General features: G+C 46.4%; 1 protein-coding gene across 1 annotated transcript in view; it reads left to right on the forward strand.

The window, feature by feature from the left end:
* GLIS3 (GLIS family zinc finger 3) overlaps nt 1-26,892 on the forward strand; it is a 1,977,963-nt gene that overhangs the window by 1,493,415 nt on the left and 457,656 nt on the right. The gene's annotated exons all lie outside the window — the stretch shown is intronic.

Here is a 26,892-nt window from a genome sequence, read left to right on the forward strand (position 1 = left end):
TCACAGACTGCAGAACAGGAAGGCCGATCGTTCCAAGTTTGATGCTCGAGTATTTTCCAAACCGCCAACTCCTTCCAAAGGAGTAGACTCCGGGGAACCCATGCAAATAGGGGGTCTGAAAGGTCCTCTAACACAAAAGGAGCGGGAAAGGAGAAAACAGTTGCAATTATGCCTCTATTGCGGAAACTCAGGGCACTTTCTTCGAGACTGTCCGGTGAAACCTGCCAAGAAGGCAGTAGGAGCTGCAGTTACCAAAGTTACGAACTCTGAGCAGGGAAACGACCTCGCCCGACAAGAATAGAGGTCCTCTTGCCGAGCGTGAAAACCAGTTCCGTGACCTCGCATTTCGTGATACCTATGGTCCTCATTAGCCCTGATAATCCGGATCGATTACATGCAATTGAAGCTTACGTCGACAGCGGTGCCATCGGCAATTATGTGGATCATGAAATGGTTTTGAGGATGAATCTAACTCTTTGTCCCAAGGCTGTAAAGGACGTCATTACTACGGTGGATGGTACGGAGATAGCCTCCGGGCCAGTAACGCATACCACTCAAGAGGTGACGCTAGTAAGTCAAGATGGACACCATGAGAAGATCGTGTTCGATGTGATCAAGGCCCCTCAGTTTCAGATTATTCTAGGAATACCTTGGTTAGAGAAACACAATCCTCTGATCGATTGGCGAGCAAGAACGGTCCAGTTTCCAGAATGTGTCTCTACTTGTCACCCTCCACCTGGTGTTGCACTGGCAGCAATTTCTTCAGAGACTCCCCAGTTACCTCCCGAATACCTAGAATACCAAGATGTTTTCCGGAAGGATCAGGCTAACTCTCTACCTCCTCATAGGTCTTATGACTGCCAGATAGACCTGATACCTGGATCTACTCCTCCTTGTAGTAGAATTTATGCCCTCACCGAGCCTGAGAACCTTCACCTTCGACAATACCTGGATCAATACCTGGCAAATGGGTTTATTCGTCCTTCCAAGTCCCCTGCTTCTTCAGCTTTGTTCTTCGTTCCAAAAAAGGAAGGAGACCTTAGAACTTGTATAGATTATCGCTCCCTGAAACAGATCACCGTTAAGAATAGATATCCGTTACCTTTGATCCCTGAACTCCTGGACCAAGTCAGAAAAGCATGCATATATACAAAGCTGGATCTTAGAGGAGCTTACCACTTGGTACGAGTAAAAGAGGGCGATGAATGGAAGACGGCCTTCCGCACCAAGTATGGGCTATTTGAATATCAGGTCATGCCCTTCGGACTTTGCAATGCCCCGGCCGCCTTTCAATATTTTATGAACGATGTCCTCAGAGAGCTCATAGATGTGTGTGTTGTTGTTTACATTGACGACATCCTTGTTTATTCTTCATCGGAATCTGAACATCGGAAACACGTGAAAATGGTCCTCGAAAGATTGCGTCAACACAAACTTTTCGCTAAGTTGGAAAAATGTGTTTTCAACGTGACTGAAGTTGAATTCTTGGGATTCATATTATCATCTGGCAGAGTGCGTATGGATTCAAAGAAGGTCGATGCAGTTCTCAAATGGCCATCACCATCCTCCGTAAAAGGTGTGCAAAGCATGTTAGGCTTCGCTAACTTTTACCGCAGGTTTATCCCCGAATTCTCTCGAATAGTCCAGCCCATCACTGCCTTGTTAAAGAAAAACAAACGTTTTGAATGGTCTACCGAGGCGGAACAAGCTTTCCAGGATTTGAAGACTAAATTTATCTCTGCACCAATCTTAAAACACCCTCGCCCCGAACTCCCCTACATCGTGGAAACTGATGCTTCAAGCCTTGCCATGGGGGCAGTTCTATCACAAAAGGACCTGGTAACCAATCAGTTGCATCCCGTGGCATTTTGGTCCCGCAAATTCTCGCCTCCTGAAATCAATTACACGATTACTGACGAGGAACTTCTGGCTATCAAGTCTGCCTTTAAGGCTTGGCGGCATTATCTGCTGGGGGCCCGACACACCGTTACTATGATTACGGATCACCGAAACCTGCAATATTTGAAAACCGCAAAAGCCCAATCCTCTAGACAACTCCGTTGGGCATTATTCTTTGCCGAGTTTGACTTCATAATTACCTATCGACCTGGTACAAAGAACGGTAAAGCTGATGCCCTTTCTCGGATGGGAGTGGAAGAACACTTGATCAACCCTAAACCTGTACCAATCATTCCCGAACAAAGAATTCTGGGTGTAATCGCCACAGAATCCATAGAGGAAGTTAAGGATAAAGCCAGGCAACTTGTAACTCCAGCAGACATACAGAATTGGCATCTGCAGGGAAAGGACTTTGCAGTAAAGGACAACTTATTGTATTTCCAAGAACGATTATACCTACCCAGCACAGATTTACAGAAAAAAGTAATCTCTTGTTATCACGATTCTTTAATGGAAGGACATCCCGGTATGGCCAAGACCTCAGAAAAGATCAAGCGCTACTTCTGGTGGCCGTCTTGGAAAAAAGATATCAGAGACTTTATAATGTCCTGTGGAGTATGCGCCCAAAACAAGAGTCAAAAGGAAAGACCAGCAGGCCTCTTACGCCCTATTGACATTCCACCTCGCCCTTGGCATACGCTTTCTATGGACTTCATCACCGATCTACCTCCATGCTCCGGATACAATACGATTCTAGTAATCGTGGACTTATTCTCCAAGATGGCGCACTTCATTCCGCTCAAAGGCTTGCCAACAGCAGCAACTCTGGCCCGAGAATTTCTCGAAAACATCGTCCGACTGCACGGTTTTCCTTCGGTTCTGATTTCGGATCGAGGTAGTCAATTTATTTCTCATTTTTGGCGAAGTTGCTGTCGGTCGGCTCAAATTGATGTGAGACTATCGACCAGTCACCACCCTCAGACCGATGGACAAACCGAGAGGACCAATCAAACTCTGGAACAGTATTTACGCTGCATGCTGCAACAAACTGAAAAAACTTGGAAAGACATCCTTTGGATAGCCGAATATGCCTACAATAACTCTTTCCATTCGGGAACTGGGAAAACCCCGTTTTTTCTTTTGTACGGCAGTCACCCTCGAACCTCGGAGTTGGATCCCCTCCAAGATCTTGAAACACCAGCAGTAGACTACCTGCATTCTACAATCACCCAAGCCTTTAAGGAAGCTGTTTCTCACCTTCAAAGGGCTAAAGAACAATACAAGAAAGGAGCAGATCAACATCGGAAGGAAGCCCCTCAATATCAAGTAGGGGATCAAGTCTGGTTATCCACCAAATATCTACCTCTAAAAGGGCCACGCACATTCAACCCAAGATACCTTGGTCCCTATTCCATCACTACCATAGTAAACCCAGTAGCGGTCAAGTTGGACTTGCCCCCGCACATAAAGATACATCCGGTCTTCCACGTCTCTCTATTAAAACCCGTGCAACCTCAAACCCGACTAACTAAATCTCCAAAACCTATCCTAGTTGATGGAGAACTCGAGTTTGAAGTCAAAAGCATTCTGGACTCCAAGATCTCCAAATCTAAACTATTTTACCTAATTGACTGGTAAGGCTACGGCCCCCAAGAGAGATCCTGGGAACCTGCTGAATATGTCCACGCTCCTCGCCTATTCAAAAGATTTCACCGAACATTTCCTGACAAGCCAAAACCCCCGGAGGAGCCCGGTTTGGGAGGGGCCTTGAGGGGGGGTACTGTCATGATCTCTGCTTCCAAAAGGTCAGGGTTTTCCCAACTCCCTTGGAAGCAGATCCATAACCCAGGTTCCGAGTGCCAGCCAGTCCCAATTGGGACCTTTTGGACCCAGTCCTGGCGCCAGTGGCACCAGGCTCCTAAATATGCCCAGTCCCAGCGCTGGAAGCGCCGGGCTCATAATGCTTGGGTGGACTTACCTGCAGCAGACCATGCTGCTTACTTGCCTGCCAGTTGAGCCTCTGATCCTCTTCTGTTTGGAACTACTTTTCCTGTTGGGTGGGGCAGGAGCCACTCCCTAGATTCAGAACACTGGAACTCTTCTGGAAAGCAGGAACTCTTTTCTTACCTAGGCGTGGCTGTGGAAGGAGACACCTAAGCACTACAGGAGGCTATTTAAACCACACCCGATGGATGAATCTTGCTTTGCGTTATTCTGCATCCTCTGCAGCAGAACGCTCATCGTGTCTTCTGCATCTGATCCTGGGCCTAAGGAAAAAGGCTTACCATCCTGAATCCAGTCTTCAGCAACACCTATAAAGACAAGAAAGAACAGGTTAGCATTACGGTCTTCAGTGACAGCTCTTCACTTACCTGGTCCATCGGCTGTCACCAACGCCTCGCGCTGCATTCCGGCATCTGAAAGACAAAGGCTTACCTACTCTTCGTGCGCTCCGGAGGTCTTCACACTGCATTCCGGCATCTGAAAGACGAAAGCTTACCAACTCTTCGCACGCTCCGGAGGCCTTCGGCACTGCATCCCGCATCTGAAAGACAAAACAAGGTGCGTTTAAAGACATTGGGGAACTTTAATACTCACGTGCCATTACTCCTTTCCACATCTAACCCAGTGGGTATTCCGGCACCCTGCAGCCGCTCCGAACTTGTACCTGCAAAATAAAAAGACAGTTAGAGCGCATCGTGAAGCAGGCAACAAGCGCTTACTTACGTGCTTCCAGGCGCTTCTATTCATCACACGGGCTCCATCTTCAACTCACTTCAGCCCGTCATCCGCCATCGCCGGAACCCTGCAAAACAAGAAACATCATTACTAAAGACTTTAAAGACATTAGAATTACTCAAAACTTACCGTTCGTGCAGTAAACGACGGACAGCAGTCCTCTGAAGTCAAGAGGCCTGCTCCCCTTATCCAGTGAAGAAACTGGTTACAGCACCCTGCCCCGAGGCAGATGGAGAGCACGGTGTTCACTTACCTAAGGTGAGAGCGTTAACCTTTGGGGTTCTACAGGAGAAGAGAAAGGGAAGAAGAGAGAGACATTCAATAACCCAGTTCCTTAATCCCATATTTTCTATCTGCAGACATCTTACCCTTCAAGTCAGACATACAGTGCACAGAGGTCCAGCCCAAAGAGCCAGCCGTGTGTTACACATCACCTTTGAAGATACGGTCTACGCCCAGTCAAGACCGGCGCCTCCACGGGAATCAGGTGAGCGTTACAATTTGTTACTGATAGATCCAAAGCAACCCCACTGTTGTAACTAGTACATTAGATTTATTGTAGCATCCCATTCAGTTCCCTCATCCCCAGAAGACAACCACAAAATGTCTGTATTTGCAGCACATATCTTGCAATATTTGTATCCAATTAGTATGCCAATGATAATAGATGATCAGTGGAACTTGCTTATGTGATCTGTTCACAAGCAGGTGAATAACTGGTAACCTTGCTCTCCACCAAAATCCAGAAATCTTTAAAGGTATATAGCACAGTGCAATGCCTAACTTGCCAGAGGCTGTGGCAAACTCCTTTTGACACTCCCCTCCCCCCCGACACCTCAGACTTACATTTGCTGCTTTGGGCATAGCATTGTTCAAGAATATATCCAGATCTGAGGAGAGACCTTGGAAGGAGGAAAAAAGGATGAAAAGCATTCTCCAGACCGAGTTCCAGAAACAGAACCCTCCCCACAAACCCAGAGGTTACATACCTTGGGGGAAACTGGAGTGCCTGCAAAGAAAATACCAGTTTCACAATCGGCCACTGTATTTATGAGGGTCAAGTGTCAACCGCACTATCCAAGAGTGGAAAAAGTCATAGTTCCAGAGAATTCGCTTCCTCGATGATGGCACCCTCTATGGACAATTCTAAGCAAACATTGAATGACCGTCCAGGGGCAGCCTCTTCTACAAAAAAGACTTAATCGGTGGGCACAGTACCTTCAAGAGAAATGCAGGGTCATCAACGGAACATACATTGAAAGTGATTACATCGATGGCAGCACCATCAACAAACAAGAAATCCTCATTGGCAATGACCTAATCGTCAACGAGGGGGCTGTCAACATCGGCAACTTCATCGTCGATGAAGGATAGCAGCATCATGGACGAGAGACCCTTCACCGTCGACAATTTAGTTGTCAGTGAAGAGTAAATAATCAGCAATAAAACATAATGCTACACAGACCGACTAGTCGACACTCTTGTCGACGAGTAAAATGTCCTTGTCCTCAGCATAAAGACAATATCCCTCTGAATACAACATAGGGAAAAAAAAGAAGGAAGGACACATAGCAGGATCCCACCTCTGAATTGTAGGAGGAGGGGATAGGCCAAAGCCCTTTGTCACCTATCATTGTTCCACCATAATGCCAGATCAGACAGATATTGAAAAACACCAGTTTAATACAGACTTTGTGGAGCAGTAGCGCTTTTCCTCTGAACTCTCAGACTCACATTGGTGGAAGTAGAGGTTCTCCCTCCACTGACAAGTCAATGCAAAGGACACCACATGCTTAGTGGGTCTATCAGATGACCCTCCTCCTTTGACTTCTGGGAACCTGTCACTAGACACACTGTGTTGGAAAAAGAACCAGCCTGTCACTAGACATACCTCAGGAAAAATAATCAACCCCACAGGAACACAGCAGCCACTGGCCCCACCACAAATGATGCTCACTATGCAGGTACTTGCCTCTTTTCAGATATCGTATCAGAACTATATAAAAGGCTTCTGCTACACACGAGGCGTGGGCCAAGGCTACGCTTCAGCACTTCGACAAGACCCACTCAGGCCAAGTGTACCACTGCAACTTCCGTTGCCTCCCCTGAAATTGATGTACCAGCAGGAAAATATCTCTATGGTGCACCTGTGAAAATTAGCAGAACCAGATTCCAGGGACTCAGCAAAACCATACACCAGAGCCTTTAGACCAGTGGGAAGGCAAGTTGCCACAAGCAACTCTGATCATGACATGACCCTCCATGAACAGAATTCTCGTCGATCTCTTTGTGTAATACGTACTGGGAGAAAAATACAGTGCCGAAGGAAGTCTCTCCAGACTACGCTTCTAGATGCTGTCCATGGGATGAGACTGGGGCTTTCCATTCAATTATAACTAAACCATGTGGGGTTTTTGGATTCAACGCTATGGAATATAAAAAGGAGTGCTTTCTCTTTAACTATATCAATAGGAAAAATCAATCGTTGGTATCCATCCGAGTACTAGACCATGTATTTGAGGGAGGTGTTCAGCGCATGTGACACCTTTATTCAGAGCCTACTTAGCAAGGTCGTCTGAAGAAGAAGTTCAGAACCTCAGGCATTGCACCATAGGGGCTAACTGGCTAACCTACAGTGGAATCAGACGTATCAGCAGCATCAAAACAAGATCTGCTAATCCATCTGCTAAATGCTTGGTTCCCCCTGCCAATGATGGAGCAAAGACAGGGGCCTTTTAGGAAAAAGGTATTGCCACAGGGGATCCCATGGTTAAAGTAGCTAAATGACTTGGCCGCCATGGCAAGGTGTGACAGGGAAATGTGGCACGAGTAGCTCCTTTACAAGACCATCTTCCTGAGGAAAAACAGAGAGGCGCTAGAAATTCTCAAAAAAGGAGACGAAATCTCCAATCAAAGCATAAATATTGCTGTTGACATCGGCGAGACAGGTTTGCAAATAGAGCAGTGTGATGGAGACTGGGCTTGTTGAGCTGCACAGCCTTCTGACCAGATGTGCACACTAAGGTGCTGGATATTCCTCTTGAAGAAGAACTGTTCAGAAAATAGTTTAACAAAGCATTAAAGGTAATAACGTTGTTGTGGATACTGCTAGATCTTTGGGGTCGTTACAACACAAGAAAAGCCAACCGTCCTTTTGGGGCATGGCAGGAAAGACCTCTTCCATGGCGAAAGGTGGACAAGCATATTGCCATCACTCCTACCATATGCCCACGTTATTGCAGGGATTACAAGGGGTACAGCAAAGGGAAACCTTACCACACTACAGCAAGATGCAGAGGCTCGGCCCAGTCAACAAGCCTTTCCAACAAAGAGCAAGTTTGAATCCAGAGCTGTGACCCCCCACCCAACTCGCACACCTATGCAGGATGGACACAAATCCCTTTGGTCAAGCGAGTGCTGGCAGTTGTAAAAAAGGGGTCACACACAAAAGGTCAGAAAAATGCCTCGGAACATGCTGCCACACACAATATCTTGGGCGTCAAATTCAACTCCTGCAGGAAGTTACAGCCATGCCAAAAATTGCTGTCATTGAAAGAACACCAAAAGTGAAAGGGGGAGTGTTTTCCAGGTACTTCCCCATCAAGAAACCAGATGGAACGTGGAGGCCCATTCCATACCTCAGAATATTAAATAAATGTATAGAGAAACAGAAATTCAAAATTACCACTCTATGAATCATTACCAATATTTAGCATTGCTGCACCTACAAGACACATATCTCTATGTACCCATCCACACAACCAACGGTAAACGCCTCTGATTTTTGGTAAACAAGCAGCAATATCTGACACCAGGGTATTTACAAAAGGCCTGGCTCCAGTGGCTGTGCACCTCAGGCACAACAGGCATCACGACTATGGGCCTCATTACGAGTTTGGAGGTAGCCATGCCGCTTTTAGAGGCATGGCTACCTCCAAACTCGGGTCCGGATCCAGGTCTGGGTCCGGGTCCCGCAAAAGGGGACTTACCGGGCCATTCCGACCTTGGAGGGCCCAGTAATTCTCTTTCGCGGGACGCGGACCCGGTACATCCCCATTCCCATTTGAGCCCTAATAGGGCTCAATGGGGAGGATGCTAACAAAGGGCCCGTTGATGACGGGCCCATTCTTAGCATCCTGGTCTGCTAGAGGGGCCCGCTAAGGACGCCTGATCTGACCAGACGTCCTTAGCGGGACCCGTTGCAGACCTCGTAATGTGGCAGCCCGGAATGAACGGTGCCGGTCCCTTACCGGCACGTTCATTCCACGACCGCCTACATTGTAATGAGGCCCAATGCATATTTATATGAGTGGCTGGTTTGCGGAACAACGGTGGAACACACACAACAGTCGGTAGCGCAAGCAATGTACATTTTATCTTCACTCATCTTCTCAGTCCAATACAAGCAATCACAAGTGTACCCAGAATTTGGTGTTCCTGGGAGCACTGTTTTACACAGCATAGTCTATAGTGAAACTACCGCAGGAAAGGATACATGCAGTCCTTGTAATAATCAAAGCTCCTTAGTCATCTTGATTCGGTTCCATAAGTAGGCTTTATTTCATTTACATTTAGATGACAAGCATGTACCACTGGGCCCCATCACCCAGGCTGGGCCTCTCCAACTAACATACTCTGGAACCTTCACGACAGGCATTCCTACACTCACAACCAAACGTTCTCTCATACACACCAACAGGGGCCCACTGCACACCAACATTCTCTCATGCATTCCCAAGCACATGCATTCAAACCAAGCACGATACAACACATTTCCCTTCTTCACACACACACAAATCCACAAAAGGAAATATACAGGGAAACACTCATACAGGGGATCTTTTTTGTGAGAGATGCCACTCAGAAGAAAGGCGGAGGACAACAGCCACTCATGCTTACAGAAGGCGTCCCCTCCTTTCTACCCATACTCTACATCTCTCAGTCACGTGAATGAGAAGGTATTCACTTGCAAATCTGACCCATTCCTCACTTTACTTTAACTCTACCATGCCTACAAAATACCCATTGACCAAACATCACACCGGAGGAAAGATCCCACTCCATTCCTTACACACAATTGTGTTGCCGCTGTGTCGCCACAAACCAGTGACCCGCCCTCACACCAGGAAAGGTCCCAAACCATATCTTACATATCTAATTCCAAGACATTTTAACATTTTGCACCGTTGTCGACGTGCATCACAAAAAAAATCTTTTAACCTGAAATTTGATAAACAGATCACCCTACCCAAACTCTTTACTCTCAACTTTTTACAAAATACTAGTTCATCTTTTAAATATAATGAACACAATCCAAAGGTTCATATCTGACGCAGCTCTAAACCTGTAAATTCTCAAAGTGCGTTGGACCCTTCCATTTTTAGCCACACCAAATAAAAGTCCATAGCTGCGCACAGCTTTAAACATGCAAATTCTCAAAGATCTTAATCCTCTGGATTAACAATATAAAATGCACATCCTTCAAGTCCATAGCTGTGATCAACTCTTAACCTATAATATTTCAAAATGCAATTAGCCCCTCACATTTATTGCATTTGTCGCTTGCACTTACCCAACTCACATGCTTAAAATCCATGGCTGTGATCAGCATTAACCCTGTCATTTCTCAAAAATCATTAGTCCCTTGCGCCTGTTGCATTTGTCTATCGTTGGACGATTCTGGTTATCCCAGTTGCACCAGAAAAACACCTCAAAAGGGTTAAATCAACAATACAGCTAAACACAGCCATAAACAAACTCTCACCCACATGATGCGCCATACTCTCCTATTCACACAACAGCCAAAATGATACTTCAACTGAACAACATACCTTTCTCATTATAACACAATATTACTGCTTCTTATAACTTTTTCACAGCCCACATGGTGGCGCTTAACAACACAGCAAAAGGATACCGGTACACAGCTTTGTCCACCTTTCTGACAGCTGAGAGTGCTGCTTTGCTATGCTCAGAAACCCCTTGATGTCATACCAGAAAACAGCACAAACGTGCGACTCTGGAAGCGTATCGCTGGCTTCATAATGATATAATGATCCCAATGCTGTCATGCGTCCTTTAGTTCAAGTACTTGGTACAATACCTGATGTCCTTGTAGAAGAGGAGCCAAGTGCCTCTACCGGAAGTCCCGCCCCTATTCTGCCTATATGTTGGAAACCAGAAATTGCGACATGCACAACGCCACTAATGGTCCCCATACTGCGAAGAATCCTGGAAACAAGTTATCCATTAAGAAAGCCCTATATGATGTACCCAAAGAGAAATTAGTCTTTTAAAAGAGGTTTCTGGAAGAAGTGTGAAGATGAATGAAAGAGAAGACTGGTGATGCACCCTGAAGAGATGCCAGTGAAGAGACTATGTAGACTTATAGAAGCTGGTGGCGAAGTGAAGAATTGAGTAACATTTCATGTGCAGAATGAAGATTGCACGTGCGAAGAGCACTGAATAAAATGCAAGCCGTTTTATAAATGTACAGATGATGATATGCGAGTAGACTAAGCAATCATGAAGGCTGGCTATACGTAGTGAATAGACTGCAGGCGGTGCCGCCAATATATATATGTGTATAGAATCTGCATGGTCCACAACATGTTTTAGCAAACTAGGACCCCATGAATAGAAGAGCTGAAAGTGTGGTGCAGTTGAAGAAAACAGCTGACAACAAGGGAAGTGTCGAGAAAGGTTGTCTGGCCCAGTGTCAAGAGTTGGGGCAGCCACGAAATTGGTTATCTAATCGAGAAGATACAATGAATGTGAGAAGCGAGGCGTCCTCCTGTTGAGGTGTAAGGGAAAAACACTAGAAGTGCCAGGTTTTATTCATTTAATAGTGTTAACTGCAAAGAAGGAGCTAAAAACATGGTCTTCTGTCACATGGTCAAGATGAAAATAGACTTTGGGCAAGCTACACTGAAACATGAAGATAAGACCATGCTCACACTGCCTTCTATTCTCAGGCGCAGTGATACTTGCAAAGCCAAGTTCAAAGACCAATTGCATGGCAGACAGCAGGGTCAAGTTCAACCCTCCTGCACCTGGGGTACCAGCTTGCGTGCTGCTAGCGAGTGGAATATTCCAGAAGGGTACAAGCGTGCCAACCAATTGTAGAGGGCCATGTAGCAAAGAGCCCTATAGTTTGAAAGCCAATGAAACTTTGTGTATTTCATGACAGCGAAGATGACTTGCACTAGGGGTGGGCATAGGTGTCCACCTGACCTTAGAGACCCAATTACAATTCTATTCTCTGTAGAAAGTATACCTAGAGGTTCCCCCGTAGACCAACCACAATCTCACGTAGCTTTTCTTATTTTCTTATTTTGCCATGTAGTATGACATCACGTATGATGAGTTTTTGCTATAAAAGAATGACTTTTCATATGCTGCTTCGAGAGATATGCTGTGAGACGTCCTTTGATGTCCGTTGTACTCCCCGTTTTAGATAATTGTTAATAAAACAGCTAAAGATTCGCCAACTTCCTGAGTCGCTCTTATTATTGATGTATGAGTAACATCTGCATCCACATCCGTCCCATAGAGCGCTACCTCGCTCAAAAGGGCCTACGGGTTCATCCTGTTTGAGCAATCAGCATGTTGTGGTGCAATACTTCTTCTTCTCGATACCCGATGAGCGTGCTGCTCTTGCTCACAACGTTATTCCATCTCTTTCTGCGTTCTCTTATCTGGCATGCCTCACATCACGTCCACGAGAAGTACCTGCGAGAATATAAAAACAATTATGCTCTCTGCAGTCTGACACAGGATGAAACTACCCACTCATCGTATCCTTAAATTCTCATCGCAATGCCACTTCTACTCTTGTCCCTCACACGTCCGATTTTGTGACACTGACTTCTAGCACTGCTTCTGCGCTCCAAGACGCCTTCTAGATACATGTGTCATGACGCTCAGAGAGCGTCGGAGGTGCTCTTTTCAAATTACCTTCAGGTTAGCTGGCCAATGTTCAGAACACCATGCCGTGATGCATTCCATCAATCACATCCCTCTCAGCAGGGAGAATGACATCACCAATGCCTTTACTGCTATCAAGCTCGAAGGAGCTCCGGCCGTGCAGCAGCTCCAACGGTCACCTGCAGCATGGACCCCTCCACGGGTGGCAATCCGCTTTCTGCTCCTCCGGCACCCCGCTCTCTAGACCCACCATGTGCTGAAAATCCCACTGGCTGAATGTTGGATGGAAAGGTGCCCCAAACCTGCATTTCCTCTCTTTGATAAGGCAGGAACTCTCATCTATGCTTGCACATTGCACTAAACTTCCTGTTAGTGCTCTGATACACGTGGATTGCGTCTTCTTCTCAGCGCTTAACTCTGGCCAGTTTCTCTTTCCTTTGTGCCCAAGTATTTCTCTCTACTGTACTGCAGCTTTCCCTCTTCTTCTTTCTGGAGTATGATAAGGCTGTAACTCCCCCTTTTCTTCTCCCTGGGGTATCCTAATGCTGCAGCTCCCCCTTTTCTTGGCCCTGGGTGATGGTACTTATCTGGGTGGGGGGCATTGGTTCCTTTCCTTCTTATCTCCCCCCCCCACCGCAGCATACTGGTCACCTTTACCTTCAACTTTCTTGCCACGCAGGTTCTTTTTCTTTAATTGAAAGACCGACTCATCACCAGTGTAATAATCAAAGCTCCTTAGTCATCTTGGTGAGGTTCCATAAGTAAGCTTTATTCCAGTTACATTTTGATGGCAAGCATGAACTACTGGGTCCAATCATCCAGGCTGGGCCTCTCCAGCTGACATACTCTGGAACCTTCACGACAGGCACTCCTACACTCACAACCAAACATTCTCTCAGGCACACCAACATCCTCTAATGCATTCCCTAGCACCTGCATTCACACCAATCATGATACAACAATCCTGTCCGTTGTATGAAGGCTGCACACAATACTGGTGTCAGTCAGAAGCTGCATTTCGAAGGGATTGTGTCCTCCGACGTATTCCTCATCTTAGATATCTCCTTCCAGCTCTGCTGGCCTCGGAAAATGTTTTCTCTAGAGGGCGCTGCGCGTCGAGGTCCTCCGAGTCGATGTCCTTCGACAGCCGCCGTATCGACGTCGACGTCATCCTGCCTATAAAGGCCGCGCGCAGCGTCCGTTGCTCAGTTCCGTTTTTCCGCGCTTACTCAGTGCCTCGGAATACCGTTGCTCAGTTCTTAGTCAGATTAATCCTATTTACCTCGAGCTATTCGATCCGTACTCGATGGCTTCCTCGTCGGAACCGACAACTCCTCGATCCGGCTTCAAGAAATGTCAAGATTGTGAGAAAAAGATGTCGTTGACCGATCCTCACAGAATTTGTCTGTGGTGTTTGGGAGCTGAACACCATTGTTCGGAATGCGAGGACTGTATGTCCATGACAGCTAAGGCCCTGAAGGAGCGTAGGGGGAAGCTGGAGAAAGGTAAGACTTTTAAAGCTTCTTCTTCGTCGACGAAGTCGAGACATTCGTCTCCTCGTCACCATTCGCGCTCCAGGTCTCGGAGTGGGTCTCATCACTCCTCGAGATCGAAGCACTCGAAGAGAAGACGTCGAAGATCCCCTTCTCCGTCTTCCTCTTCCTCTGTTTCGCCAAAAAGAATCCCTTGCCCCACGAAACATAGTTCCCGGGCTGAATGGGAGGAATTCCGAAAAAATATGATGAGCGTCTTCGAGAAAGCGGCCTCGACCCCCTCGAAGACTGCCGAGAGCGATGCTCTGGTCGAAAGACCCGAAGGTCAAAAACGCCGCGAGTCGCAGTACCCGGCGAAAGAAACCTCTCGAGCGCGTCTCGAACCCTCGAGCAGGACTATGACCTCCAAACCTTCCTCGAAGGTTCCGTCGACGCCGTCGACGAAGGTTCCGTCGACGTCGACGTCGATGTCTTCGACGCCGTTGTCGAAGGGACCTTCGACACACGGTCTGTCGACTCGACGCCAGCTTCGACACCGGCGTCGACGCCAAGAAAAGTCACGGTTACCACACATCCAGTGACTATCCCCAGGCCCTCGACGTCGATGGCTTCGATATTGTCGAGTAGAATTCCAATTCTGTCAACGTCTTCGAGGCCTCCGCCTCTGTTTTCGACGCCACGCTCGAAGCCTTCAACGTCGGCGTCGACGACATCGACGTTTTCGAGGCCAATAATGACAAGTTCGGCACCCTCTGCCTGGGAAATGGGATTTACTCCCTTTATGAGTTCAGAACAATTGAGAACTATATCCTCAATTTTAGAAGAGGGTGATTTGTCTGAACAGGAAGACACATTTGAGTTACAGGGACCTGTAACCCCAGTTAGAGAGGAATTTTCCTCTGAAGAGCGCAGGTTAAAGGATCTTCATGATTCTTTACATGAGGCAAGTGGTTTAGACACTTCCCCTGAGGTGGAGTTTGCTAAGCCAGACCCGGGGGAGCATGCTGAAACCCCCTACAGAGCCTTAATGGCCAGGATTACAGAGTTCATGGGGTGGTCTGCACCTTCACAATCTTTCCAACAAGATGACCTCACGGATATTCTTGACAAAGGCCCACAGGAGGATCCTGTGGTGCCTTTTCATAAAGCTCTTCAGAGAAAGATCATGACAAACTGGGAAACCCCAGATGTAGTACCAGCAGTAAATAAAAAACTGTCTACAAAGTACAGGGTATCTTCTACAGACCCAGAGTTTTTGTCTAAACACCCATCCCCAGAAGGTCTGGTGGTACAGGCAGCATCCTCTACCGATGTCAAGACGGCTTATCCTACCGTCCCACAGGACAGGGACGATAAAAAATATGATGCTATGGCAAAGAAAGTCTTTTCAGCATGTAGCATGGCGTTAAAATCTGTTAATGCTACTTGCACCCTTGCTAGGTTCAGCCATACACTTTGGGAGTGTGCTTCTACAGCGGCTGACTGCATCCCGGAGGGAGAAGAAAGGGATGTGTTCCTGAATATTATACAGGACGGTAAAGACGCTATGTGCGAATCCCTCCAGACAGGCATTGATTCGGCTGACAGTATCAGCAGAGCAATGGCGGCAAGTACATCAACCAGGAGATTCGCTTGGTTGAGAAAGTCGGGTTTTGCCCCAGATGTGCAAGCCAGGCTCTTGAACATGCCATTCGATGGCTCTTCTTTGTTCGGGAAAAAGGCGGATGACAGTTTAGAGAAACTGCAAACTTCAAAAGAAGCAGCAAAATCCCTAGGAGCTGCAATCCGTCAGACTCCTTTTCGTCCCACAGGAACCTCTGCGAGGGGCAAGTCCTTTCGCTTCTACTCCGCATTCGGAAGAGGTAGAGGACGACCGGCTCAAAGGGGTCAAAGAGGAACTACCCGAGGTGGACAGGGTAGATATTCAAAAGCCGCAGCAACAGCAGGTGCCTCTTTACCATCGGCATCTGCATCAGCCGCCCCAAAACCACTCTGAGGACTTCCCTCACAAGACACCTGTAGGAGGCAGGTTGACTCAACATCTGGCGGTATGGCAGGCTATCACGTCAGATGCTTGGGCATTGGAAACAGTTGCCCAAGGTTACTGCCTGCCTTTCCTACGTATACCTCAGAGTCATCCACCGGGGATCAGCTCTCAGAAAGCTCCAGATCCGCTCCTCTTGCAGGAAATTTGGGACCTGCTAGAGAAAGGTGCCATAGAACCGGTACCTGTAGCGGAGAGGAACAAGGGCTGGTACTCCCCTTACTTTCTCATTCCAAAGAAAGACGGAGGACTGAGACCCATCTTGGACTTGCGAGAATTGAACAAATTCCTCAGAAAAGACAAATTCAAGATGGTCACTCTTTCTCAGATCCTCCAGGCCCTTCAGTTCCAGGACTGGTTGGTATCTCTGGACCTTCAGGACGCTTATTTCCATGTGCCTATCCATCTCAAACACAGGAAATACCTGAGGTTCGCAATTGGCAACTCTCACTATCAATTTCGAGTGCTGCCATTTGGGCTGACCTCCGCCTCGAGGGTCTTCACCAAGTTAATGTCGGTAGTGGCTGCAAGTCTAAGGAGAGAAGGGATTCACGTCTACCCCTACCTGGACGATTGGTTGATCAGGGCTGTTTCTCCGGAACAAGCTCAGATCCAGCTAAATCACGTGTGCCACTTCCTTCACAGACTGGGCTTCTCCCTCAGTTTAAAGAAGTCACAAATGATACCATCGCAGAGACTCCAGTTCATAGGAGCGATCCTGGATACTTCCCTGGGAAAAGCCTCGCCACCTGAGGTGAGGGCTCAAGATATTCTACAGATGGTTACCAAGTTCCAGCATGCCCAACGTCTCCCAGCCTTCGACTTTTTGAGGTTGCTAGGCCTCATGGCATCCTGCATTTTCCTAGTGCCAGAGGCTCGCCTGAGAATGAGATCCCTCCAATGGGCACTGAGGACTCAGTGGTCACAATTCTCAGGGAGAATGACAGATCTTCTTCAGGTTCCCGGCAGGGTGGCTCGAGACCTTCAGTGGTGGGCCTGTCAGGAGAACATTCTGAAAGGAGAACAGTTTTGGAAACCCTGGCCGGAGATAACAGTAGTCACGGATGCCTCACTCACGGGGTGGGGAGCCCACGCCAACGACTTGACCATCAGCGGTCGTTGGTCTCCATTGGAATCCAGACTACACATCAACCTGTTAGAGCTGAGAGCCATCAGACTTGCGCTGAAGGCGTTTCTGCCAGCTGTACAAGGGAAGAACGTCCTGATAATGACGGACAACACGGTGGCCATACATTACCTCAACAAAAGAGGAGGCGTAGGATCACTACCCCTGTGCAGAGAGGCGATGCAGCTCTGGTTTTGGGCAATCCAAGAAGGAATCTCTCTATCGGCAGTTCACCTAGCCGGAGAGAAGAACTTGACACCGGACGCTCTGAGCAGGCAGAGCACAGTCTCCCACGAGTGGGAGCTAGCTCAGGAAGTCCTTCACGAGATCTTTGCCCTTTGGGGAACCCCTCAGGTAGATCTGTTCGCCGCCAGCCTAAACAGGAAATGCGACCTGTTCTGCTCAAGGGAATTTCCTCCGAGAGGAGCTCTGGGAGACGCGTTCATAGTGGACTGGGAGTTTCCGCTTCTGTACGCGTTCCCACCAGTCCCTGTCATTCCTCAAATGATCAGGAGGTTGAGAAGATTCCGGCGAACCATGATCCTAATTGCCCCGGATTGGGCCAGGAGAACGTGGTACCCGGACCTTCTCGACTTGTCCATCTGCCCTCCAATTCGACTTCCACTCAGAGAGAACCTACTCTCACAGAAGGGAGGTCAGGTTCTCTATCCAGACATCAAAACCCTCAACCTTCACGCTTGGCTTCTGAAAGGCTGAGGTACAAGGATTGGGACCTCCCTGATGATGTTATGGAGGTGTTGCTTTCGGAAAGGAGGCCAGCAACAAAGTCTTTATACCGCTGCCGTTGGAACAGATTTTGCAGCTGGTGTAGAGAACAGAATATCAACCCTTTTTCATGTGGTACACCAATGGTTTTGTCCTTCCTACTATATTTGGCAAATTCAGGCCTTCAAGTTGGCACCATTAAGGGCTATCTCGCAGCGCTATCCATCTTTAAGCGTACTGCGGAAGAACCATCCTATTTCAAATTACCATTGGTAATACAGTTTCTAAAGGGGTTAACCAATGTTTATCCCCCAAGACCATTCCAAGTTCCCCTATGGGATTTAAACTTAGTACTAACTTTCCTGATGGGTACACCTTTCGAACCTCTCCATTCTTGTTCGTTAAGATTCCTTACCCTTAAAACTGTTTTATTAATAGCACTTACATCTGCTAGAAGGGTGAGCGAATTACAAGCTCCTTCTTGTAAACCCCCTCATACTATATTTCACAAAGACAAAGTTGTCCTGCAAGTGAAGCCTAATTTCCTCCCAAAGGTGGTTTCTGAATTCCATATCACTCAGAAGATTACCCTACCATCTTTCTATCCTCCTCCTCACCCGGGGAAAGAGGAAGAGAGGTTACACAGGCTAGACCCTAGGAGGGCTTTAACTTTTTACATTAGTAGACTAGCCAGGGTAAGACAGGCAGACCAGCTGTTTGTAGGTTACACAGGTCACAAGCTGGGGTTACCAATAACTAAGCAGACCATTTCCAGATGGATCATTCTAGCCATTCTGGAATGTTATAAACTGGCAGAGAAAGAGCCCCCTCAAAACCTTAGGGCTCATTCGACCAGAGGTATTGCAGCTTCATCGGCCCTCAAAAGAGGTGTGCCGGTTAAAGACATATGTGCGGCCGCTACATGGTCGTCTGTCCATACTTTTACACGTTTTTACAATCTGGATTCCTCCTCCAGTCAAGAGACTAGGTTTGGAAGGGCTGTACTGCATTCTATTCATCAATAGAAGACAGCGTGAAGTCAGTACTCCCTCCTCCGATAATAGAATACTGCTATGGGAGCCTATCTAAGATGAGGAATACGTCGGAGGTCACAATCCCTTCGAAGAACAAGTTACTTCTTACCTTGTAACGTTCTTTCGACGGGATGTTCCTCCGACGTATTCCTCATCGACCCTCCCATCCATCCCCGCAGTTCTACTTCCCTTGTTGTTGCAGCTTACGCTCCTTCAGGGTGATTAGTTAGTACAGAAAGTATTATTGTGGGCTACAAAACGGAACTGAGCAACGGACGCTGCGCGCGGCCTTTATAGGCAGGATGACGTCGACGTCGATACGGCGGCTGTCGAAGGACATCGACTCGGAGGACGTTGACGCGCAGCGCCCTCTAGAGAAAACATTTTCTGAGGCCAGCAGAGCTGGAAGGAGATATCTAAGATGAGGAATACGTCGGAGGAACATCCCGTCGAAAGAACGTTACAAGGTAAGAAGTAACTTGTTCTTCTCTTCTATAAACTCTGTCTTTGTGCATCCCGCTCAGCCCAGAATGCAAACTATGAATGAGGCTGATTCAGGAATACCTCAGCACCAGATGGTAGCAACTTCAAGGAAAATGTGAGGAAAAAATGACAATCCAAAGCAGCCTCCTGAACTACCTGCAGTGGTGGAGTCACCATGCCTCTCACAAAATTAGCTCCCCTGCGGGAACACCTGCATCACAAAACAGTCACGATGGACTCGCCCTTATGGGCTGGGGAGGACATATGCAACAATTCACAACAAAGGTCACTGGTCAGAGAGGCAGCAATGGCTCCAGAACAACACCCTGGATCTCAAGAGAGTCAGATGAGCCCTAAGTTTGTTTCTTACACTTCTCACAGGAAAGGTGGTGAGAATCCTACCGGACAAATCAATGATCTGTACCATATCAGAAAGCAAGTCCCAGGCTCCTTCTCAGGAAGCAGAAACCTATGGCACTGGGCCATTCATCATGGTATGAGTCTACAAGCCTTTCACCTGCTGGGAGAACAGAACTCAACAGCAGATGAGCTCAGAAGGATAGACAGGGAGTGTTACGAGTATGGGCTCCAGGTCCAAAAGTTAGCCCACTTATTCGAAAATGGGGAAAATCGCAAGTGGACATGCTTCAACAGGAAATGCAATAGATGCACTATCAGATTTCCTCAGGAGGGCCTGGAGGTGGAGGCATCTCCATCCATTGGACTGGAATGTTTGCAAATGCCATTTCCACAATAACACTAATCAGGACAGTGGTATCCAACATATGGCTGTATCTTTACCAGTTAATCCTCACAGCCCCAGCTTCAGCAAGACAGTTGTGATATTCGGACCTGATCCAACTTTCAGTGTGTAACCTGGTTTGCCTGATTCAATCAGAGGACCTGCTCTCCAGGAACCAAGGTCAGATATACCACCACAAACCAAAGTCGCTCAGCCTGACAGACTGGCTCCTGACTACTCAGAGTTCAAACACTTAAGACATTCTGGAGAACTGCAAAGTTGTGCTGCAAGAAGCCAGGGGAGGGTCTAACGCAATATTCTACACCATAAAATGGAAGCATTTTTGCATCTGGTGTAAGGACCACAGCTGACAACATTTCTTAGTAAAAACCAAACCAGGTCTTACCAAACCTATTACCTTTGGCAAAGCATGGTTTAGATCACGCATCGATTAGAGTGCATCTAGCTGCCATGCAACAATACACTTGTGAACCCCGAAAGTGTCCTTTTTTCAGCCAAAGAGTAATTAAGCAATTTATGAGGGTTCTTCTACGCACCTGTTCACCATTACAAAAAGTTGCACCAACATGGAATCTGAATACAGTCTTCGCCGTGCTCATGAAGACACCTTTTGGGCTCTTAAACAGGGCAGATATAGAACACCTTTCCTGGAAGCTGGCTTTTCGAGTGGTCAGCCCCTTGGCAAAGCAAGTTGGAGAGATCCAGGTGTTGGTCGTTAACCAGTCTTGCCTACAGTTTCATCAAGAAAATGGGGTTCTTAAAAAAAAAAGGTTATGCCTAAAGTGGCAACTGAATTCCACATCAACTCATCAATTATATTGCCAAAATGTTTTGCTAACGCTACCTCAAAAGCAGAAATCACCCTCCACTCTTTAGATGTCAAACATTCTTTGAAATATTACATTGGAGAAACAAAATGCTTTCATAAAACTACACTATCTTTTGTTGCATATGGACTCTCAAATAAAGGCTGGACTGCCTGTTACTAAGTAGAGTATTGCAAGATGGATAATGTCAGCAATCACATTCTGCCACAAAAAAGCTAGCAGACCTCTACAAAAAGGTCTACGCTCACTCCCACGAGAGCAGTGGTGGAGTCCACAGCCATGCACTCTTTCTCACCCCCCTCCTATTGCCTTACAGTCGTTTTTTCCTTTATAGAGAGGAAGCACGTTCACTGCCCTTCTGTACAGTAAAAGACATAGGACCTTTGTGCGGACAATTAACCATTTTTTAAAAATTGGCAGATTTTCCCGGTGAAAGTCCAGCCTGTAATACAGACGCATTTACCATTGGAGGTCTATAGACCTCCAAAGCTGTAACATGGCAGGAAGTAAATATTCAGTATTTTACAAAATGTAGGTGACTGACTGATTGATGCCTGAGACTGTGATGACACAATGGGCCTCATAACGAGGTCAGCGGTAACCCACCGGTGGGTTGCAGGTGACCTCGTAACATCGTTTCCAGCACCTAGTTTCCCGGTGCCACCAGTACATTACAAGTCCCGGCGGTGTGGAAACAAGAGTGCCGGTAAGCTTATCGGCACGCTTATTTCTGGACCGCAACACTTGTGATGAGGCCCAATATATCCTTTCAATAGAAATTGGTATTTCCTAAATTAATACAACACAGACAAGTGCCTCAGTATTCTTTTTGTATAACTATATACTAAAGTTACTATCTTAATGTTGAATAATTTACACAATCCATTTCTTCGAATTTAATGAAAGCAACTTGTTTTGAAATGATGTGAAATAATAACGGAATTTCTAAGAATGAATGGCTTTTAAAACTTTGTCTGTTTCATTAAAACGATGCAGGTACTGCTTCTAGTTCTTTTTGTAGCCATGAACAACCCATACATAAGGCAAAATGCAGTGTCTTTCAGTGCCAATATGTCTATTTCGATTATTTATTCTCGGAATAAACCTTTGACTGATATGATAAATGCAATGTCAGATCTTCCTTTATTTCTGACCTTTCATTTAGATCGGCACTGAAGACTTTCTTGCTGCTACATTCCTTTTCTCTCAGTCATCATTCAACTTTTTCTCATTCCTCTGTGCTAAGCATTTATTTTAGCGCTACAGGTCTGCCCTAGATACATCCGTATGATGTAGTATAGCAATGGATTTTACAATACTAACACAGCTTATGTTTTCAGTCTAGCCGAAGTGAGTGCATCATACCAGGGGTGGACTGGGAGCCAAAAGAGGCCCTGGAAATATGTTCAAAGTGGCCCCATATAACACATTTGCAGCACACACAACCCTTTTCCTATGGGAAACTTTGGAAATACCACACAAAAGAGGCCCAATGTGCAAAGGCCTTTTGGGAAATCTCCAGAGTTCCCTATAGGCCAGCCTACCCCTGCATCATACATGCTGACAGTGGAGCACGAGTGTCTCCATGCAGAGAAACAGCTCAATATAATCTATCTCTTGGTCAACAGATGAGCCAAAGTCTGGATCAGCATTTTTCATTGGTCTTTGAAATAGTGTTTGTTCAGTGGTGGTTGAGTGCATCGTATTCTGTTTCAGAGTGTGGTATGACACTTCCTTCATATTTTCCTGAGCTCTTAATCTTTCATTTTGTTTTGATTACTCATTGCTTTATGTCACTCTTTTGTGCCCTTTGAAGCTACTACGGCTAGCTGCGCTTGAAAATGTAACGTGAATCTGAATGAATCTGAATCATATGCCATTGGGACCTTTACCTTACAGACTACCGGTGTAGAAGCCAGCTTTACTGCATACAGCATTAACTTGTGAAACAGAAAGCTTTTGTAGACAGGTCCTTTGTGAGCTTCCTGGAGTCTGGCCAATAGAAGGAAGAGCCCAGACAGTTGATTAACCAAGCATCCTTTTTGTGTGTGTGGGTATTTTGGGCATATTTATGCAGGAGCTTGGCCTTACTATTCCGGCAGGCCTTGTCTTACACAGGGCTGGGTAGTGGATCATGATCATAGTAGTTCAAGGTTATACGTTGATAATCCAGGAAACACTAACAATCAGTCAATACAATTATTTTAAGTATTTATGGTAATTGTACAAATATATTCTATTTCACAGGAATCATGATTTTGACACTTGGCTACATTGAGTAATAGTTACCTCTATGATCTTTTCATTTCCTCTTCATAGATTGCGATTTCTGCCTTTGTAGGGCTATTCCAACCCTTAGTGATGATAATGTTCTCTCCTTGCACAGGTGATTGTTAGTGGAGGCATGTATGTGAATATGCTGTTGTTCTGCACTTTTAGGTCTCATCACGTGAATAACCATGACATTAGCTGAAAACGATGTGCCTTATTGTTTCAAAGAGAGATAAGTGGGAACGCTTGCAATTATTTGCATGTTTCCCTATGGACCTCATAGGAAGTACTGGAACATATTAGCGAGTGTTTGGGTGGGTGTTTGATGTGTGTCTGAGAGACAGCATTGTCACAAAAACAGATAGAGCTTTGACACTTTAGGCCTTAGTCATGAAACGTGTAGAGCCGAGCAAAGTGACTTTGCACTGACAATAAACCAGTTTCATTGGACCTAATTCACAGAGCTCTGCAAAGTTTATTTTTGCGGAGTAAAGTCACTTTGAACTGCAAAAGTACTCTTTGCACCACGCTAAATGGGCCTAAGTAGTGCGCCTAGAGTTTTTTTTGTAAATTAGGCCCATTTAGCACGGTGCAAAGAGTACTTTTGCAGTGCAAAGTCACTTTGGGCCGCAAAAATAAACTTGAAACCGCTTTGTGACTTAGGCCTGGTGAAACGTGTTTACTGGCAGTGCAAAGTCCCTAAACGTTCCATGAATTAGGCCCTTAGGATATGTGCATCCTTTGTAAGAAATATGAACAGTACTGCCAGCTTCCACTATCTCGGTGGTACATTGTTTTCAAACTTGTATGCCTTTTTTAATTAATATTTTAAAGTATTACATTTCATCATTGTACCTGCTGAGACACACAGGTGATCTGTGGTGACTGATATGTATACAGTGTAGACACCTCATCACAAGCTGGGTGGTATCAAAGTGGTATATCCTCTGGGATACCGCCCAACGCAAATAGCATTTTGGCAACTCGTTCCAGTGCTATTAGCGCCTGATTCCTAGTTGTGGTAAGGCTTTAAGTCCCCATTTTTTTAAGAGTCCATAGGAATCTCTGGGGCATGTTGGGCGCTATTATTGCCGGGGCACTGGAGGAAAATCTGCAACTTTCAGCTCAAACTCGGGATTGGGTGGAGCGGTAATGCTGCACTAATAGCATTACCGCTGCATTTTTACTGCTCCGCCAAACCAGAGATGTGGCCCAGTGACTTGTAAAATCTTTATATTTATGCACAAACCTTCATCTCACATTCCATTTTTTTCAGTAACTAAACATTACGTATGGCCTTCAACTTTTCCCGTTTGCCACATTAGTCTCCAGAGGAAGCACTGGCTGTCAGGCTGTGGAAAGCATGCTTGCTTTTGACAATAACTGTAGGCCCCACGATTGCACGCACATAATTTCAAGGAGGCCTCGCTGCTACTGATGGTGGAGGTGAGCAGAGTGGATGGTGTCAATTACTGCACATGTTGGAGAAAGCTTCTGCACGCTGGATAAGGCTTTGACTGTGGAAAGTGAAAAAGTTAGAATTGATTTCCATAACTGATCACCATGCCTTTGTTTTTAGCCAATTTTACCCTCATCTTTCAAAGTAGGTAGGCCTGCAACATAAACAAGGTTGGTAGTATTTTAAACATGTACTGAAGTTTTATGCATATCCCCATCACAGACACATTCCAGGGAACAAGCCCAACACTCTTAGGTTAAGCTTTTCTCGTTAGTGTTAATTAATTCACGTTCTATCATAAGCAGATAACATTTTCCAAAACACATGTAGCCTTTCAGATTGTGGGCTCTCTTCTCTCCTTTCAGTCAGCGTATCTACGCTGGTAAAGCAGTAATTAAAGGCTGCCGGCCAGACTTCCATGTCCCACCTGCCTTACGTTATCTTGTGCTACGTTTGGTTGTGGAGCCCAAAGGGCACTGCATCCAAACAAATAAAAAGCGCATTGAGGGATGCAACCTAGCTCAGAGGCAGGCAGCAAAGCCCATGCAAATAAAACATGCAGGCAGCCTTCCATAACGGCAGCAGTAATCATGCACCTTACCCCCTGCGAGGCCTGGAGCCGTTTTCCCCATCCTCCTTCCTCTCAAAAGGACCTGACCAACCCAGACAGGTAACACACAAACAACCCCTCCCTCTTTCTTACAGAACCACCTGCAGTGTGGCCAACAACAAATGGCAGGAGGGTGCTAAGACAATTTTACTTGCATACTCATTACAGAAGAATTGCCCTCCTCTTAAGCAGACCGAGATTCTATTATTGAATAATCTGTGTGGAATGCGGTTACAGAAAGTAATCCCACTCTGGTTGAGCAGACGCAAAAAATGGGCACAGAGGACTGCCGGTTTACTTTTTCCAGCCGGGCAGAGAAGGCAATGCTGTCGCCGCATCATCAGGGAAGATGCCAAAATGGGAAGACTATGATTCTTGTCTTTCAAAGGCGTAATATGAAATTGACATTATAATGCCCCAATGCAAATACAGCCCTGAGTGATTTCTTTTTTTCGACAGCTGTGAGCAGTGTCTTCTGCCAGCAGGAACCTCCACACAGATCCATCAGCAATACATTATTAACAGTATCACAGCCGAGACTAGCACCAAGCCTATACAGACCATTTTTGTAACGAGGCAGTAGTAACCGGGTCGGAGGGTGCAGGGGGGTTACCTGCAGCCAGTAAAAACCTGCTTCCCATGTTAAGAGCCCTGAACACAGGCAACAGTGCCATAAAAGCCAGAATTGCCCTCAGTTATCACCATAAGCACCCAGGATTAAAAGGCACATGTGTTAATGGTGAAATGTTAAACAATTTTCTTTGACGCAGCACTGACTTGAATCAAAGAAAATCTGTATTTGAGGAAACTGCTGCAATGGGAGAAGTGAAAGATACTCAGTACCGAGCCCCTTTTCACTTTCTATGATGGCAGAGGACTGACTATCAAATGGGCATATCACCTGGGTAGCAATAGAGCATGTGCAAGTGTGATCCAGCTGCCAAACCTGTGAGTAGGGACTGCAGCCCTCATGGAGTTTTGGAGGGCTTTTGGGGCCCAAGCCTTTGCCCAATTCCCACCAAACTCAGGCAGACAGCACTCCTTGGTCACATTGTACTCCCCTGCCCTTGTGGTCCCCGACTCTGACCTGGTGCCCCTGTCTGAACATCCAACTCTTCAGGATTGCGCTTCTCAAGGTGGGGCCCACACACATCCTAAGAGGTCCCTGAACTTGCAGCAAAGCCAGACGTGAAAACCATTATTGGTTGTAACAGTGCGCCGATAGACTAGCAGATATTCCACCGGAATTTCGACTCTAGCCCGGTTTTGACTTCGCATCTTGCACCAAGTATCCAGACTGCAGCTAACACCAAATGGCTGCAGATAACTCGCTATGAATTGCTGCAGCTGGCGAATGGAACTGAGAAGGCACTGAATGCTGTAAGAGAGGATTTAAGGGCACTTTGCTTATCACTCTGTTATGTCCTGGATTTAATAACTGCAGTGGAGGGTGCCATCTGTGCTAAAATAGGCAGCAGTTGCCGCATGTATT

Source organism: Ambystoma mexicanum, chromosome 6p (genome assembly GCF_040938575.1).
Source record: "Ambystoma mexicanum isolate Mex_15411 chromosome 6p, UKY_AmexF1_1, whole genome shotgun sequence".
NCBI lineage: Eukaryota > Metazoa > Chordata > Amphibia > Caudata > Ambystomatidae > Ambystoma > Ambystoma mexicanum.